At 43.2% G+C, this 18,900-nt stretch overlaps 1 long non-coding RNA gene across 1 annotated transcript in view; it reads right to left on the bottom strand.

Annotated features, from left to right (window-relative positions):
* The window catches only part of LOC138297434 (uncharacterized), a 43,469-nt gene extending 26,871 nt beyond the window's left edge, over positions 1-16,598 (bottom strand). The window contains exon 1 of the long non-coding RNA XR_011204102.1: positions 16,467-16,598. This is a non-coding gene — a long non-coding RNA (uncharacterized lncRNA). The remainder of the gene's footprint in view (positions 1-16,466) is intronic.
* Between the last annotated feature and the right edge of the window lie 2,302 nt (positions 16,599-18,900).

The raw sequence follows: 18,900 nt of genomic DNA, 5'->3' as shown, positions 1-18,900 counted from the left end.
GTTCGCTGCTATACTCACCTCTGACACCTCTGGACTGGTTCACATGGTTTCCACTTGGTCAGGAATGAGGCACTGCAAGGGCACTGAGGGACCTAGGCATATCCACAAAGGGGGATTTATTTGCCATTCCGACACGCCAGCCAGGCGCCTTATTTATGGAATGACGTTAGCCGGCGCTGCGGCCTGGTTTGCATCAAAATAAATTACTCAAACCGGCAGCAGGGGCGAAGGGAAGACTGGGGGTTGTGTGCCAAAGAATGCTGCAAGTCAGGTTAGTGTCAAAAATATTGGCTCCAACCTGACTTGCGCCATTTTTTGACGGACAACCCCCATGGAAATGACTCCTGTCTTAGCAAAGACAGGAGTAATGCCCCCCTGCCAAATGGCCATGCCCAGGGGCCTCATGTCCCCTGGGCATGGCCATTGGGCATAGTGGCATGTAGGGGGGCCCAAGTTAGGCCCCCCATGCCACTCTAAAAAAAAATATATATATAAACTTATCTGCACTTACCTGCACTCACCATGAATGGGTCCCCCCATCCATGGGTGTCTTCCAAGGGTGGGCTAGGGTGGCAGGGGGTGTCCCTGGGTGCAGGGAAGGGCACCTGCGGACTGTGTCCATGGTCTCCCACCATGGAAAAGAGCCCACAGGTCCCTTAACGCCTGCCCTGAACCAGGCGTTAATTTTTACACAAATCGGGATTTATGTCATTTTCCGGCTCCGCCTACCAGCCGTGGGCCATTTTTGCCCGGTCAGATAAATGTGGCGCACGGGTGTTTAAGTAATTTTTTGGACAGGAACGCCTACCTTGCATGTCATTAATGCAAGGTGGTTTCACGCATCCAGAAAATGACGCACACTGCGAAATTTTGACGTTAGCGAGGTCTAACGTCAAAGTATTAATATGGTCTTAGTTTTACGCCGAATTTGCCTAAAAAAAATGACGCAAATCCGGTGCAAGCAGAGTATTAATATGCCCCTCAATTTCCGCCCGTTGGCCCACCAGGAAATGGCCTACAGCATTGTCTCCGGCTCGTAATAAAGCCGGAGGTAATGCTGTAGTGCGAAGGGTGCACACTACAGTCAACATTGCAACAGGGCTGGCCAGAGGGGCCCCTGCACTGCCCATGCCAACTGCATGGGCAATGCAGGGCTCCCCCTGGGGCCCCGCACCCCATCTCCGCCAGCCTTTTCATGGCTGTGTTACCGCCATGAAATCGCTGGCAGAGAAGGGGGTCGTAATCCCCAGGTTAGTGCTGTTTGCAGCACTGCCCTGGCAGATTGGGACCTGCATCACTGCCAGACCGACGTGAAGTCGTAATCTGCGGTGCTTGTGGTCTGACTGCCGCGCTACCACCACGGCCGTAATATGGCGCTCAGACCGCTGCATTGGTGGTGGTCCGACCACCACCTCAACCCTGGCAGTCATTAGACTCCATAGTGTCGAGACTATAAGCATGTGCGCAGGAAGCGCGTAGGGTGGGAATGTCTAAGATCAGACTGGCCTAGCAAAGAGACCTACGATCAACAATTGGCAACTAGCAATGGATGCACTGCTGCTCTGTGGTGAAGACGGTATCCTTGCTTCTGCTTGTCTATAGTTAGGGACCAGCAGGAGAGCTCTTCTTGTTCTCCTTTGGGCGGGTCTCCAACCGGGAGCGCACCAATTGTGCTTCATCTTTAAGCATCTAGACCCAATGCAGGCCCCACGACACTGTCATCATTTCTTTTTAATCGTTCGGGAAATTTCCTAGTTGGTTTGATTAACCCTTTTATCATTTTATTCCTTTCTCCTATCCTGGGCCATTGCATGCCTCGGTACTCGGAGAATAATTTGTGCAGCCTACATATTCCCACATGGGTGTTCTGGGCATTGTCTATGCTGAATAAGAGGCACATAACTATTACAGTGCATGTATCCATAGCTCTTAATGCTTAAGCCACTATCTCCTTACTTCGATGGTGCCCCCTCTCCTACAGGTACCACCTGGACCCCTTATTGTACAACTGTTTTTCTACAATCTTAGACGTCTTACTCGGAGTCCCTGTTGACTGGGTAACAAGTAGGTATAATTAAGTCATATCAACCCACTGTGGTCCAATGCTATTGGGATATTGATAATTTTTCATTTTTTTATTTAATCACCCAGGTCATTGCTTGTCCTGATGAGACCCTGATATCCCTACATAGGGTTGAAACGCTGCTGACACTTGAATAGACAGACCTCTTTGATGTTTTTTCACATAGGGCAACAACCCATGTGTACATCTATACCCTTAACAATTGTGGATGTCTAAAGTTGTGTACCAGTACACAAATCAATCCATGATATCGTAAATCACGTTGTTTTGCCTTGGTTTTGGTTTGCGGTCACTTGGGGTGCACTTATCACTGTCTCACATTTTTCACCTCTCAAAAAGGTTTTTTCTATGATTTTGTTCAATGATATTTATGAATGAAAAATGTGTTTGATATTTACTACAAGTACTGCTTGCGCTTTCTATGACGGATTAATGTCAGACAGAATGCACACTATCTTGAAGAGAAAAAAAGCAGGTTTCATTGATTGACATGATGCAGAATTGTCTGCTTCATTGTTTATGATTGTGAATAAGTTTCACCTGAATAGGTGTGTATGTTGTCATGTTTATGCCCATGTTCATGTGAACATACGGGTAGATCTTGTTCTCTTGAGGAATTGGCACAAGGACATGGCGTATTATCATACGTAGTCAGGCACATACAGTGAACTATCCCAAGCTGTAGCCACCAAAGAGATAATTGGGGCCCATATCACACATACCTAGCTGGACTAGTTACTGACGCGTTTTTGTGGGTGGGGGGGCAATGACACACATAAATGTAGGCGGCATCCTGCAAACAGTGGACTGAATGAGCTGGAAACTAGTTATACTGCACATCATATTACTAGCCTATGCTGAATGAAACTGTTCTCTGTGAAGATTGACAAATGATGGACTGAATTCTGTTTTACTCACTGCAGATATGTCCATGGGCGCTTCAAATGAGGGTGAATCTGTGTTGGTGAAAAACAGACAATCGTAGAAAAAAGTTAAATGATGCCCGCACAACACTTATGCTGGTTTATGTGGGAAGACCCTGGTCATCCTGCCTGTTTGAAACTGTACTTTTTATCTGATTAGACAGACACCCACAGTTGGAAAATCCGTCTCCAGATGTACAATAAATCACTTAGTGGTTGGAGAGCAAAGGTCAAACTCATTCCATAGGGAGAGCCTCTGGGCAGCTAGTGCATTAATAGTGAAGACAGCCCATAAATGTGTGCCTGTATCTGCTGAAAGAGAGCCACAGAAAAAAAAGACAGAACTAGAGAAGAACAGTTCTCTGAAGGTGGTTTGCATCTCCCACCCGCTGCTGAGGGAGGAGGAGAGAGCGAGAGAGAGACATAGAAAGAGATAGAGCGTGTGTGTGGGTGTGTGTGTGTGTGTGTGTGTGTGTGCGTGCGCTCAAAAGTGCAAACGCGTGCACTACCTCTTCCACCCCCACTATACCCTTTACCCTTTGGGTGTTCTCTGAATGCCTAAACCATCCCTGTACCGTGTACATTGGATGTATTGTGACACACTTAAAGAACAATTGTTTTATTGGTGCAACATATAAATATAACCCACAAAACACTCTACAAAATCCAGTAGGAGGCTTGCCATCCACAATAAACTGTCTACACTGCTTGCATGCAAACAACGTTGTTCAAGTCCTACTCACGGGCACGCACAAGTCAAAGGGCTTTCAAAGCAATGCCAAAATACTGAGGGGCTTATTTACAAGCCCATTGCGCCGCTGGTGTGTCACTTTTTATATGGGAAAAAGTGACGCACCGGCGGCACAAGGGGCTTGTAAATAAGTCCTGAGTGTTTCCCACCGGAGAAAAATATATCACTTCGCTCGCCTAGGGTGTGATGACTGTGACAATAAAGGCTCACAGTGGTGTGCGGGCATCATTTCACTTTTTTCTACGATTGTCTGTTTTTCACCAACACAATTCCTCAGCTTTTAAAACAACAAGGTGAAATGCCTCCTCTGAAACTGTCAGGGTTCAACCCCTAACGCAGATGCTGAAAGAAGATCTCCTAATGTACCATCATGACTTCTACATGTGGTGTCTATCTGTTCCTCCTGCTCCCTGATGCTCCCACAATCCATTAGATAGAGGGAGGCCAACTCATTTTTGGCCAAGACCCACATTAACATGCCAGGTGGTCCCTTTGCCGCCAGGTAAATCTCCTGATAGGGAATGCCCTGGCTAGAAATCTTTAAAAAAAAAGATCCCTAATAAACGTACGCCCTCTTGTTTCTTCAGCAAAGGTTCCTGCTCCTGGGATCATTAAGCTAATCTACGCCATTCACTGATACTAATCTCTTCCGCATAGACAGAGCTGATTCTGATCTTAGAAACTCTAATACTTAAAATAACATTTTTTTTTAACTAAGAATGGGGAGATCTGGCACAGGTCGAGCTTATCCGACATGCCATGTTGGACATCTTCAGGGTGGCCCTGCTACCATCTGGGCAGCTCGCAAAGGTGGATCCAGTACTACAGGTTTGGCAACTCCAGCCACTCCACCCCTTCCATCTGTGCACATCCACATGCTCTGGTGCCATTTCTATAGACTTAAGCACCTTCCAAAGTGCTAGCCTCTGTCCACCCTGTGCCGTCATTGACACCGCCTCTGGTGCCACACTCTCCAAGCCAATTCCTGCACTTTATTCCACCCTTAAAATTGGCTCATATTGTCCGAGGGCTCAAGAAAATGTCTGAGACTGTTTCAACGTTCAAGGCCAGACTGCTTGTACCAGGCCCCAGGAAGCTGGAAGGGTGGGGTCTGGTTGTGTTACTGGTTACTTGTAGAAGTGCAGCAGTTTTAAAAGCACTGCAGAGCTCCTTCTTTATATCAAACAGTTTTCAGGCAACAATAAAAGTGGCAAAATAACTCTGCTAAATAACAGGGGGGGCCTCTCCGTTAGGGCAGGTTAGCGGCAGCTGCAAAAACTGTGTTTATTATTGTTTTCTTGTAAATGGGTGGGCCACGGGTGACGAGCAGTGAGGGGGAGTGCGCAGCACTCCCCCTCATTGCACATGTATGTTTGGCCGGCCGTCTCGGGCCAGCCAAACACACATGCGCAATGTGCGCTCTCCAACCCGGCACTGTGTTGCTGGACTGGAGAGAGTAGGCACAGGTGCTCGCAGTCAATCCTAACGCTACTCTGAGCATCGTCAGGATTGGCCACAGGGCAGGCTGGGAGCTTGTGCCTGCCTGCAGCAGAGGAGACGGAGGAGTGGCACAGCACGGCGGCATGCAGGTAAGTGTTTTTATTTTTATTTTATATTATTTTAATATGTATTCCCCTCTTCCCCCCACTCCATCACCTCGCCCCTTCAACGCGCTGGGAGCCACGCCTGGTGAGTAATGTACCTGCTGGAGAGAGATCAGGGTTTTGTCTGGTGGCAGTTTTGACTCATCTATGGTACCGCAGAGGGTTAATATGCCTGCTGCAAAGAACGTGTACTATGCAGATCACAGAACAGTATTTTATGTGCGATCTCAGTGAGACTACTTTTGTCACAGAGGTCCATTTGTTGCTGTGCACTTCGTAAATTACAATCAGAATCTAGCACAGAGAGCTATGGACTGCCATCAAAAAGCTGTGTGCAAACTGCATGGTACAGGTTAGAAAGTTATGTTTTTTCCAGTCTTTGATTATCCTAATTTTGCTAAAGATGGTTTGTTTGGGTAGAAATAAATTATTAGTAAAGTCAAACCTCTCCAATGTGTTACATTCTGAATACTGAGTTTATGCTTCCCCCGACCAAGCACTCTCAATAAATGTCTGCAAGTATGGATGACATATGAATCCTACACCCTGTCATCACCCTTGTCAACATACCCTGATTTACACACGTATGATTCACTGTTTCTGTATGTGTGTATGATATAAAGTGCTCCAACACCCTAAGCTGGTAAGAGAGGACATATAATACAAACGAAGTACATGTGAGAGAGGGGCTAAGAGATGAGAGGCATTGTTGGAGGGTGATGGTAAGGGAATCATTGAAGAACCTCAATAAAGATTGCTGCATCCTGGTGTACTGTAAGGTCATCATTTACTATGCTTCAAAAATTAAGACAATTGAATATATAATGAAAAGTATGTTGTAGGATGCACAGTTATTGCCATTTTTTACCCAAGGCTCGCTTGCTATGCACACTATGGGGGCTGTTCTGACTACATTTTCCAAGGCTGATTTGGGTTCCCAGTCCTGCCCTGTCAATGATGATCCTTGAATGAGCTCCTCCCTAGGACCCAGATAATCAACTGGATAGAAGCTCTTGATCTGATTAAAATGCTGCATCAATGCCTCACAGAAGATGATGACTTTAAAAGTTAAGCTCCTTCTTCTTAAGATACAGATTATGACATTTTCCTGAATTTACAAAATGCAGGTTGTGTGGATAAATTTCCAAAAGGGGACATTCCTTACCACTCTGGTCCTCTTTAAAAGGAAGTCTCTTTGTTCACACCAGTGAAACAACAAGCTCCGGAAATGTTCAAATGCACCTGCCCACTACTGAGGGCAAATATAATATTTTGACATACATTTTGTGACATTCATCTACAGTTTCAGAGATCCTAATACCTTTCATTGAATCGCTACTGGACCCATTTTTGTCTGCATGTGAAAAACTCTTCTCAGTCAGTCCATGAGCAAATAACTCAATGATACCAACCTGCATGCCCCTTTATGATCCAAAATGACTTTTTTTACATCTTACTCCAAAGAGTCTGGTGGTCCAAGGTTAAACTCAAGGACCTTTCCTATGGCCCCTATAGCTCAAGAAATTAAGAGATTGGCCTGCATGGGCTAAACACGTTTTAGGCTCTGAAGGCCTTGCCTTTTCTGCTGCAATGGCTATGTACCATTTGGGTCTTATACCCAAACTCTGTTGCAACTTGAAAAAAATAACCATCAGTCTCCATGGCCACACAACAAAGCCCTATTCTGATCTGGTCAATGATGGTCTCAATGCCTCCATTAGTAAATAACGGCCTGGATTCCACAGACACTGGCTTAATCCATGGCCACAGCCTGAATGCCTTGCCTTCCAAGTGATTCACATGAACATTAACTCCCCACTACACCACTAGATTCCCTGGAGTGAGAGTATCCTATTTCTCTATCAAAGGGTGATAAACAAGATTGATCTCTGGATGGTCAAGCTCTACAGCAAGTGCTACACCCTTCCTGTCCTCCCCTCTCTTGACTGCTTTAATTTCTCCAGGACATGATCTCTAGCTCATGTCTCACATTTAGAGATAGTGGTTTTTACCTGACAAACAAAGTGTTGATGGAAGTGATGACCTTAAAAGAAAGGGGTACAGGATTCTACTGCTTTTTAAAGAAAGATGAAGGGCTCAAACCCACCAGGAAACTGGCCTCTTCAATTTTTCCATTCACTAGGACAGGCAAGTTCATAATGCTGTCTTTGGGACTTGTTTTGTTGGCCGCAAGTATGGAGGATTGGCTGGATCTCTAGAACAAATATTTCTTCTGACAATAATTCTTGCTCACAGGAATTATCTGTGGTTTACTGTGGGATTTCAGCACTACCAGTGCTACCAGGTTCTTCCATGACAACTGCACTTTGGGTCTTTATCAAGGTGCTGACTGTGGGGGCGGATTCACTGCAGAGTTTATGAGCACATATATTTCAGTACTTGGATGATTGGCTGGTGAAGGCAGGGTCCCTGTGCTGGTCATAGAACCTCTTCAGCGCACCATCTGCCGCTGGCATAATTTGGGCTTCAGATCAACTTCTAGAAGTCATACTGTGGTATTTGAACAGATGCAGAGACTGAGATGTAGAAGTAGCTGGGTTTAATACTGCCTCATCCACAGCTCACTTCTACTAACATTTCACATCTCAAATCCCAACCGAGTTCCCAACGTAGAACTCAGAAGGCTATGCCCCGATAAAGAATACAGATAAGAGAGAGGTGTGAGGCATGGGTAATACCACACATCTTCCCTTTATACAACAACAATTAAAGAAGAAAATAAGCAATAATTTAACTAACAATAAAATAAGACATTTATTTCCATTCAATTACTAGTTTCCTTGAAAAGCAGAATAACAAGGCACACACAGTGTTACAGTGCATGTCAAAACAAGATACATTAAGGGGGTTATTACAACTTTGGAGGAGGTGTTAATCCATTCAAAAAGTGACGGTAAATTGACGGATATACCACCAGCCGTATTACGAGTTCCATAGGATATAATGGACTCGTAATATGGCTGGTGGTATATTCGTCACTTTACTGTCACTTTTGGGACGGATTAACACCTCCTCCAAAGTTGTAATAACCCCCTATGTCCTTACATAGTCATTGAGTTAATTAGGAATTCTACGTAATCTTTTTGGCTTAATACCTTGTGGCAACCTGTTGCTGCTGTTGCCAGAATGATTAACCTCTTCTTGGGATGAAGCACCCAAAAATTCAGTAGATCCTTCACAATCATCTGACTCTTTTCTAGAAAAGAATCTCTTGGAAATGGTTTTTGAGAATCATTTTCAAAATCATAGTTTTTCAATAGTACCACCCATTTTCTGCCGTCCTCCATGTTGATGGCATTTCTAAACAATTTGATTACTTTTCTAGGTTCTGTGCACTTAGATCCAGATCACATCCCAACTGGAGCTCTTATCCTCTCCTACCTTGACATCTATCTCTCTCACCACGTTTTGCATAAAAATTGTGTTTCCTTTTCACCATTTTCTGATGTTCTTTGATCCTCCAGTAATCATCTACTGAAACATTAACTCATCCTTTGCTCCAGTCCTGTAATGGCCCACCGCGACCCGAGCATAGCGATCGGCTTGGGGCGCGGCTGGAGCCACGGTTCATGTTCTCGGCCACCGAGCATGCCAGGCTCCCTTTTTCTTGTATTTTCTCACATGAGGCCCTAAAGTGGGCACTGGGCCTCGGCGAATTCAGAGCGTGGCGTGCCCTCGAAATTAGAAGTAGGCACCCCTCCCCCGACTCCTCACCTACCTGGTGAAGCCTGTTCTTTTCTTCTTTTCTCTTCTTTTCTCTTCTTTCTCTTTTTCTTCTTTCTTTCCTTTTTTACACTTAGAAGCCATGTTCTTCTTTATCCCAGCATGCCTTGCTTCTACCCTTTTCCCTGCATGCATTAGGATCCTTTTCCAAAATGGTACCTTCTCTATATTCTCCTATGGTCCTTTTCCCAATCCAACATGGCATCTTTTTTCTTCCTGTCTGTCATTTCCTGTTTTAATGTTTATAAGGAGTGTGATTCTTGTTCTCCTTGCGCTGCAACACTTCTTTTGGTGGTGATCATGCCCCGGGAGGAGGTCATACTTTCAGTCCTCTGAAGGTCAAAGTTACCATGGTTACTAAAACTTTGTTGGGATGGAGTGCCCATCGGTGTGACATCACGACACGGAGCTTGAAGTTCACATCAGTGCAATGTCTACACATAAATATGTTGGTACTGTGGGAAGTTCATCTTTTTATGAAGGCCTTCTCTGTAATGGGAGAACTTCATCCCAAAGTGACACAAATGATCTTCTTCAGATTAGAAGGTCATGCCTGGGTCTCACCGCACAGACTGTATCTGGTTTTACAGCAGAATGGTTGATCCTCCACCCCAGTTCTCACAGCTGCACGTATTAGAGATTGAGTGGTGCCAACTGCAGTCCTTCTTTTTGCCATCAGAGGTTGCGGATGTCATCTTGGTCACTAGGAAACCTGCCACAAAATCCATATATGTGGGACACTGGAATAGGTTTGCTGAGTAGTGTGAGTGAGAAGGCCTGAATCCTTTTCAGTCCTGCCTTTTCAATGTCATACCAAAGTAAATCCTCAATGTCAGCACATTTGTTGGGTGGTTCAACCCTCCACATTTAGGCCGACATTTATACTTTTTTAGCGCCGCATTTGCGTCGATTTTTGACGCACAGTCGGCGCAAACTTACAAAATACAATTGTATTTTGTATGTTTGCGCCGTTTTTGCGTCAAAAAGCGCCGCAAATGCGGCGCTAAAAAAGTATAAATACGGGCCTTAGTGTCATTACTTTGTACATCACGGCTGAGTCCCACTTTTAATCATGTCATCTACTTAAAACTGCCCATGTACCATTTATTCCATTCGTCCCTAATCTACTGCCTTCACCCCGACCAATAACAAGAAGGGAAATAATATAACAGTGAGTAAACCTCCCCCAGGTGGAAAGACTTGTGTGTCCTCTTTGGAAACAGCCCTACATATAGGCCCATATTTATGAAAAATGGCACACAACTGCACCTGCGCAGTTTTGCATCATATAATTTAACGCAAGCTAACGCCATTCCCTAATGCCATCCATGCGCCATATTAAAGAAATGATGCACAATGGCGCTAAAGAATGGTTAGCTTCTCAAAAAAGACACTAGCTGGTGACAGATGGCGTTAGGGGAAATGGCGTTAGTGGGTAATAAATGATGGTAGGCTGATTAGCGGCAACATTTCTGCCGCTAGTCAGCCTAGCAACATTTTTTGATGCAGAAGCAGCCAAAAAGTGACTCCTGTCTAAGTATAGACAGGAGTCATTACCACTACCCCAATGCCCGGCACAGGAGACCAGTGTCCCCAGGGCAAGCCCAACATACCAGTGCCAGCCAGGGGGCCTCATGTAAGGGGCCTCCAGTGGCACACCACATTTATGCATGTACACTTACCTGCAACTTACCTGGGATGGGCTCCCTCCTCCTGTAGTGTCCCTGTGGTGTTGGTGATGGTGATGCTGGGTATTGGGGTGGGCATCTATGTGCCCATCCCATGGTGTTTTCCCATGGAAATGGGCCTACCTGCACTTTAACACCTGGTCTGACCAGGTGGTAAATAATGACGCTAATCGGGCTTAGTGCCATTATTTAGGCCCACGTCCTAGTTGCGTGCCGTTTCTGAGTCTTTGTGTTAAATATTGCGCTGGGAAGAGATCGCCTACTTTGCATCTCATTGATGCAAGGTGGGTTGGCGCTTCCTATAAATGGCACTAACTCCAATATTTTGATGCTAGATGAGTCTAGTGTAAAAATATAAATATGGAGTTAAGTTACCGCTGCTTTAGCGTCAAAATAAATGACGCTTATAGTGTTTATAGTGTTTGAGGTATTACTGGAGGTTTTTGCCATAGTCTTACTACTTTCCATACCATTGTGTCCCTGTGTGCCTACAAGCTATACCCGTTTCCATGGATCTGCAGCTCCAAGAAGTTGCCAAAGCAAGAGCTGGGGACAGTCAGGCTAGTTAACCTCATCATGCTCTAGGACTTTCTTTTTGGCAAGGGTCACAGTGCCCTTGGAGTCCTCACCAACTACATCCTCCTCCTCTGTCTCCGGCCTGGAGCCCCATCCGTTGTCTACGTTGACAGAAAAAACAGGGAAATCTATTCTTTTAAGGCAATAATCCAGGTACAAACATCACAGCCACACCGAACATGTGGCCTTTCATTGAACAGAAATTAGATTAAGGGTCACTTGTACAAACCATTTTACTAGTTGCCAACAGCCCATCGGGCTATTTGTGAATGCTAAAATGCTTTTTGGCATGTACTAAAGGCAAAATGCAACTCAGTAACTTACCCGATCACATTTTGCTTTTGCAATTCGGTATTAGGAAGGATCGTATTTAGGGCATCCCTTCCTAATACCGAATAGCACTGGTATGTATGAATGTTTTGCGACTGGAATGTAGTCACAAGACATTCATATTTTACTGAATCCATAGAGGAGGTGGTAACCCATCCGAAACAGGAAAGTGTACCCAAGGGACCACATCCCCATTGTGAATGTGGGTAAAAACATTTTTAAGAACAGGCAGTGTCCCCACGGATCACTGTCTACTCTTATAAAATTAAAAGAAAACTTTTCATTTTTGTGTTGCATTCAATTTCCTTTCAGGAAAACAGGATGCATTACAAAAAACATATCTTTATTGAAAAAGCAATCACAGACATGGTGGTCTGCTAACCCCAGCAGACCACCCTTCCAAGGAGTGTAGGCCATTCCTAATGGGGCGCAAACAGCGACCTACCTCATGAATATTTCTGAGGCAGGTCCATTTGCGACCCATTGGAAATCACAAACATTGTCTGGGACAGTGTTGTACATCCCAGTTTGCAACTTCCTAATTGCGAATCACAAAGATTCGCAATTAGGAAATCGCCAACTTAAATGTTCGTACATCTTGCCCAAAATTCCCAAGCTCATTCAGGGCTGACCTGACTTTAAATATTAGTGAGCAACCTAAGGAACATAGCACTGCAACAGAAGGGGAGAGAATAAAAAAACAAGTGGAATAATTTTGAATTCAAGAGGTTTGGGCTTGCTAAAATTCACCCAGCATAACCAAAGGCGAAATCAAAGCTGAAAGGCAGCATTTGGTTATGCAACAAACTGCTGGTAAAAATTCTGATGAGATAGATGAAGAAAACAAGACAAGGAGGAGAGTGAAGAAAGCAAAAAATCCACGAAAGGTCCCACTCTCAAACAAAGAGTACCGTCAACCAACACCTTGCATGTCCTGCAAGAAAACTTATGGTTTCGACATCTTTTCACTGACTCAGTTGGTGTGAGAAATTTGGAAGATTCTAGCTTTGAAGACAAGTAACTGATCAACAGAAATGAGTTAGATGACATAAAACCCAGCAAGGCCATCAAGTGCCAAAATGATCTCGAAAATCATAGTTGGAAGTAAAGCAAAAATTCTGCTCATAATAAAACAAGTTACTGAAATTAAATTTACACATAAACAACATATGTAAAATTGTGAGTATTTAACTGGAAAGCAACACAAAATATTTGAAAAGATTGGGATGATTGTAAGAGAACACATTGAAGAATGGGTTGTGATGCTGTAATCTAAATACAGAAAGAAATAATACAGCAAAATCTGTGAATAAAGAGCCTCAAATGTGTGAGGAAATTAAAAGACATTATTGACAGATTAATAAGAGGATAGTAGGGATTCCTGATGGCATCATAGATGCTACAGAAGGGGAATCCCTAATCAGGTGGACCACCCAATTATTTAGGGATGAGATATTGGAGGAAGAAAAAGAACTGTACACAAAAATGATTGCCACGTGCTAGCACATGTTGGATTCTGTACACTGCCTCGAAATCAGGCACTCCATCCATAACTGATGGAGAGTTTTTCCAAGACTTTCTCACTAAGGAGAACATACTGTCTAAAGCATGTGGAATAAAGGTGACTTAAGTCTTCAGCTGGATACTGCTTTCCATATTTCTTGACTAGTCCTGTAGTATGGCAGAGTAATTAGGAGATATGAAATCATGCCAATTCAAACTACATAAAACTACATGAAACTGCATAAAATGAGTTTCCAGGTTCCATATTACCCTTAACTAGTTTGAAAACGACTTGGCAGAGACAAGCACATGTCTTTCATGAACTAGAAAAAGTTCACAAGTTTCTTATTAAAATTCATTAAAAAGGAGAACAATCAGTTCTCATCTAAAGTAGGTCAGATGTAGACAATAATCAAAAGAAATTGGATATGGGTGAGTAACAGTTAAGCTGCATCCTGGAATGCTGCTACAGACATTCCCAAACCAGAAGACATGAGTAATTGTACAAGGCCTCACTAGGTCTCAGCTCACATTGGACTTGCCGTCCATAAGGGATGGGTGGGTGATGTGTTAGGAAAAGTAGTGGAAAAATGGGGAAAAAGGGCAGTTTTGTGCTTGAGCTAGAAATCTGATAAAGTTATATTTATAGATATATAGTCATGTCTAAGCATTTAAGAATTGCTACGCTTGATGGTAAAGGGCTAAATGTGTATGCTATGCAAAATAAAATTAAAGACGAGCTTGATTATTGAAAACCAAGGTCGCTTATGGAAATCGTGGCATTTTTTCACACTTGGGGGCTAAATCATCAGATGCTACTTCTCAAACAATGGCTTTGGTGAAGGCAACCAAAATATTTAGTTTGAACCGTTTCTCAAAGTTATCTACGTTACTATAGGTATCAATGTCTATTAGATTATTTTTGGAGTATGATTGGTACACCGGAATTGCATATCTGTTCAGTATACGGCCCCATCAAAGAGTTTTCTGTGCCTTTTATTCAGATCTAACAGACACACTAACAACTTCAAGAAATATCATAATAGCCAAGATTTCAGTTGTATCCCGTGTCTGTAGTTAGATATCACCAATACTGGATGGCATGTGCTTGTCATGAGTTTGAAATAGCTTCTCAACACTTTCCACATTACTAGATGTTTCTGACCCCTGGATGAGAAGACACTTTCAGGAGATTGTGTATTCCTTGTAATCTCCGATCCATCATCAAAAGTTGATTGCTTTTTAGTCAGTCCTGCCTTACTAGAGTACTCACAGGTCATGCATGGGCCGATTTGAGTTTCTGATCATGGACCTGTGACTTTAAAATTGAGGTCAGCAGGTGATTCACAAGAAAGGCCACAATGGACATTTTGTACTGTTCTTCAGAGGAGGATGCATATGTTAACCAGATCAAGGGTTTCATAAAAGAGTACCTGAAGTGTAACATCAAGCCAGCCTCAGGCAGTATAGCTGGGAATGTGATAAAGGTGGTTATCCAAGGTTTTCCTATACAATACACAGCCCAACAGCAAACATATGCTATAAAAACACAGGTAAAACTTATATTAGTGATTTTGAAAAAACATGCTCTATTTATTCAAACTCTGAATCCACAGCACCATACAATAAAGGATAAATTAACCCTTGGTAGCTGTCAAGTTAGAGCATCAAAGCTAATCAACAACTCCAAACCTGTAGCCATTCTCACTATGAGCTTCCAGCTATCAAGACCTCACCCACCAGGTTATTTTAGAGATTATGGTTCAGGAAGGGGAACTTTGTCTAACAACATCTGCCAATATTACTGCCTTGTAAAAATACTGCACAGATTTTTACAGTACCTCAATAGATAACCATACTGACTAGGAGACTTTAAAATAATTACAAGACTAAATAGTCCTGACCTCATGCAAGCTCCAGTAACTCTAGATGAGCTCCAGGATTATAGTAAATCAGTTCTGCTAAGTAAAGTGGCTTGGATGGGCACACTGCCTAGTGAGTTATGCAAAGTGAGGATTAATGAAAAGGCCTTTTTCTTTACGCAAGGCAGTATTTAAGAAAGCAACAGCCCCCAAATCCTGGAATCTCACTCAAATTAGGGTTTTCCTTAAGAAAGTCAAATCTCCCTGAGAACTAAATTCATAACAGCTTATATCACTACATATTGTACCATAAAACTATGCACATCTTCTGTTGATGAGAACCAATACATTTATTACCCAGTTAGAGATTCTTCAGCAACATGCGTTTATGCCAGGTCAAGATACAGTAGGAAATACCAATCTAGCTGTCACTCTGATCGACTAGGCAAATGCTCATACAACATCCTATTTATTTTATATCTTGATGAAAAAAGACATTTGATAGAGTGAAATTACCATTTTTATTGGTAGCCTTGTGACAATATAAGCTGCCACTGCCTTTCTATCAAATGGATATAGGCTACATGCTCTGCCCCTCCAGCAGTAGCAGCCATTAACAAACACCTCTCAGTTGTATTTCTAATATCCTCATAAACTTGACAAGGATGTCCCCTGTCTCCTGTCCTTTACGGACTCTACATGGAACCATTTTAATGATCACTGATGGGTTGTATTGACAATCCCCCTTATACCTTTTTTTACCAATGAAATCAAATCTTTGGCACATGGCGACGATGTATTGGTCATTACACTCAACCCAAATATAGCAGTTTTAGTGGTCAAGGCTAGTGCCTCCTCTTTTGTCAAGGTTTCTGGCTACAAATATAATGGTAGAACTCTGATTCTTCTTATTTGCCTACTCCCATCACAAAATAAACATGTTGTTACCAAAATTAAATATATAGCAAAATGGTTAACTATAAATGAAGATAAGCTCATAGCGTATTCATTTATGTCCAGAACTGGGTTCCTTGCTCATAATGCCATATGACCAAAGCTATACATTATTGATGAGAGCTAACAAGGTCAAAACCAGTCTGGAGTGCTTGTGTAGCCTGCTGGTGGGGTCCTCACCTAACAGTATGGGATAGATTGCTCTAATGAAGAGTAGGGCCAATACTGATTTACATAAGAGAGGTGTTTTTCTAGATTGGCACAATGAGTAAAAGGCAATAGGTTGGAATGTTACCCAGAGTGATTGCCAGTTATTAGACTGTTTGCAAGAATTCCTGCTGTCATCTTTTGGTGACTGAAAGAATACAATCAAACAACAGTACACTCTGCAAAATCTTACATCTTCACTACAATTAATAATCCATTCTTCTAATGTTGCAGATATTACCAGTGGCTGCAATAAGGAGGATCCCAGCGAAGAGGAGAAGGCACAGGGGTTTCATGGTGCTCACAAATTGTCAGCAGACCAATGTGGAAATGTCAGGTTTCCTACAATCACAAAGTGCACTTGCTCTGCTCAGAACGTTTGCAAAGGATTTGAGAGGGTTTCTTGAATACAGTTCCATGATATATATATATAGATATATATATAAAGGTTAAATGCTTCAAATATACTCAGTATGGCACAGGCGTGTTAGAAGGTTGATCTATGGCTGTTCCTTAAAGCCCAGAGACTTGGAGCAGCTTAAAAAGAAATCAGATGATGTACATTGTGTTCCGATAGCTATTCAAAGATTTTCATTTGCATTTGTACAGGTACATATAAAAAGCATATAAATAAAATAGCATCATTACTTGTGCATAGAACAGAATGAAATGTAATGAAAAGTAAAAGCTTTTGATGTATGGGTACTTACAAATGTCATGCAAGGTAACCCTAATAAGGAAAAAAGAAAAACCTGTAGTACAAACATACACCATATATAGCAAAGAAAATACAAAGAGATTATTGTACTGGGTTTCTGATTGCCAGAGTTATGCACCCTGAGCAAGCAAGAACCCCAATCCTAGTCAGGGTAAGTCACAAACACACCCTAAATTAACCTGTGCTCACCCTCTGGTAGCTTGACACTGAGCGGGCAGGCTTAACTTAAGGGGCAGTGTTTAAAGTATTTGTACAACACTTCAAGCAGTTAAACAGTGAAAACACAACACAAAAAGATATGGCACCTGCTTAGGAAAATAGAATTTAATTTAATAAATAAAACAAGACCAAAACAACAAAAATCCAATAAGTAGAACTTAAGTGCTTAGAAGCAAAAACCCCAACCGGGGTTATCTGGTTGTGCTAGACCGGGACAAAGTCAAACGTTCAGGCTGACCACGATGGAGCACAAGCCGGCTGCAGGGACCCATTTGGGCCAGCTGAACCAAACTATCTCAAATTCTATTGCAGGAGTGTTGCACTGGTTCTGAACCATTCCGTTGCAGAGATGCATTGGTTTTCTTCATGCAGTCGGAGAGATGCATCATAGTTACCCTCACATCGCCGCCTATGTGTTGGAGGCGAGGTGCGAAGGAATTTCGGTGCAAATGTCAGTCGCATGGACGTCAAGGCAATGCACTGAGTCTGATGAGCGTAGTGGCTGCAATAATGATTTCGTAGTTGTCATTGAGGCGGTCATTGACGGAGAAGCAGGAGTCTTGCATCAAAGGAAACGGCACAGTACTGCTTCCAAAAGCGATGCCACAGTTTTATCACACAGAAAGGGCAGAGTTGTGCCGGTTCTGTCCGTGCAAAGGCGGAGATACAACGGTTCTGATGGAGTAGCACTTAAAGATCAACCTCCAAGGCCCTAGGACAGGGTTGGCATCACTTGGCTGGGCCGCTCCACAGCAAAGTTGGGTTGGTTAGAAACCTTTTATTTCCCTGAGACTTCAGATAAGGAGACCAGCTGTCTGGCTCTTGGAGTCACTCTGGGTTACAGAGATGAGGGTCCATTCCTTCCCACTCACGTAAGTAGGGCAGTAGGAAGGTGGTCAGCACAGCCAGGCAGCAGTCTTTTGAGAGCAGCAGTCCAGCAGAGTGGCAGTCCTTTACAGCAGTCCTTTTTCCTGGCAGAGTATATACAGGGCCAGATGTCCTGAAGTGGTGGTGTCTGGGGTCTAGTATGTATACTTTGGTACCCCTTTTCTGGAAGGTGGGAGAAACTTACAGACAATGGCTTTGAAGTGCAAGGAATCCCCTTCCTTCCCTGCCTTGGCTCCACGCTGGCTGGAGTGAAAATATAGGGTTGTTACACCTTTTGTGTGTGGACAGGACACAGTATATCCAGGTGCAATTGAGCCTGTGCTCAGCTCTGCTCTTCCATCAAGCCATGGGCACACCTAATCCCACTATTGTGTGACTGTCTGGGAGGAATACACAAAGCCTAAACCCCAACTACTCCCAGCCATATGACCAGAGACAAGCTACAGACCCCAAATGGCTAAGGCAAGTAAATGCCAACTTTTTAAAAATGGCATTTTCAGAATTGCAATTTAAAATCTGACTTCACCATGAGTTAGGATTTTAAATTGTGATTCCAGCAATACCAAACATAAAGGGATCATCTCTTGCCTGTTACACTGTTATCCTCTGGGAAAGATGGGCCTTGCAGTAGTGAAAAACGAATGTAAGAGTTTTTCACTACCAGGACATGCAAAACTAAAAAATACATGTCCTACTTTTAGAGACATTGCATCCTACCATCTGGGCTGTCCAGGGCCTACACTATGGGTGACATATGTATTAGGAAGGAAGGTTTGTGCCTGGCTAAAAGTTTATTTTGTGAGGTCAAAATGGCAGTAAAACTGTAAATAGTGTGTTTGAAAGACACAAG

This window comes from Pleurodeles waltl, chromosome 5, assembly GCF_031143425.1.
Source record: "Pleurodeles waltl isolate 20211129_DDA chromosome 5, aPleWal1.hap1.20221129, whole genome shotgun sequence".
In the NCBI taxonomy this organism is placed as follows: domain Eukaryota; kingdom Metazoa; phylum Chordata; class Amphibia; order Caudata; family Salamandridae; genus Pleurodeles; species Pleurodeles waltl.
This window is presented reverse-complemented; position numbering and strand designations above follow the sequence as displayed.